Here is a 1,122-nt window from a genome sequence, read left to right as displayed (position 1 = left end):
CCTCTCTGGGGCCGCCCCCGCCCCGCCCCGCCCCCGCCGCCCGGGCCGGGCCGGGCCCGAGCGCGGGGGGCCCTGTGAGGGAGCGCTGTGCGCCCGGCCTCGGGTGCTGGGTAGGAGAGAGAAGAGCTTGAGAAAGTGCCCTGCTAACAGGGGACATCTGCGGCAGTATCAGGGTGTGCCCGAGGTGCACAGGACCTTCTAAGAGAAGTTATTTGTCTCTGCGTATTGTTTTACGCTGAAGATTGGCTCTCCGGAGCTCGTTCAGCGCTCACCCTCGGAACTGAGCGTAGCTTAGTCAGTTTCCGGATAAATACCAAAACAAGCCCAAGCAGTAAGTTTCACAAACTTCCCCATTCAGAGGCATTGCCTGTAGCTTTGAATGGCGCTTGTCATCATAAACTAGCTTAGAGAGTTCAGGAGAAAGGGTATTCTGCGAGAATTTCGTATAGAAAGAAGCATCGTTAAGCACGTACATTAAAAATGTTTCCTTACCAGAGTAATGGCATCAGGAAAAGCAGTGTTATAAAAATTTACTATTAAAGTAACCCACCACATCAAGGTTTCTTCAGTCTCGGTTATCTTTTCATTAGTACCAGTACCTATTTTAGTGTGATGACTTAACCTTAACAGGAGTTGGTACTTACTAATTTAAAAATATCTTCATCCTATGTAGAAGAGTAAGACAGGTGATGAGGTTTTACTGAATCACTGGAAATTTAGAATTAGCTATTTCTTTAATTTCTTTATTTTATCTTGATGTTTGTAAATATATATAATCATCCATGCAAAAGTTTCCAAACCTCTTTGATTAACTAAACATAATAATCCTACTGCATAGAGAAATTCCCAACGGATCTAGAAATTCTCACTGCTATCATGTACAAGGATTGAAACAAGTTTTTAGATAATTTCTATATCTTTGAGAAGGTAGATGTCTACACAGAAAGTAAAACTCACTGAAAATCCCATAAAACGCCAGCTATTCCTTGCACTGAGGCCAAAGCCAAGGATTTTTCATCTTCGTTTTCTCAACAAAGTAAACCACACAATTTCACTTTTTATTTAAAATAAAATTCTTCCTGTATGTTGTTTGTTCTCTTGTCTCTATCACTCTCAGGTGAC

The sequence above is a fragment of the Anomalospiza imberbis genome, chromosome 7 (genome assembly GCF_031753505.1).
Source record: "Anomalospiza imberbis isolate Cuckoo-Finch-1a 21T00152 chromosome 7, ASM3175350v1, whole genome shotgun sequence".
Taxonomy (NCBI): Eukaryota; Metazoa; Chordata; class Aves; order Passeriformes; family Viduidae; genus Anomalospiza; species Anomalospiza imberbis.
The sequence above is the reverse complement of the archived record's forward strand: the minus strand, read 5'-3'. Positions refer to the sequence as shown.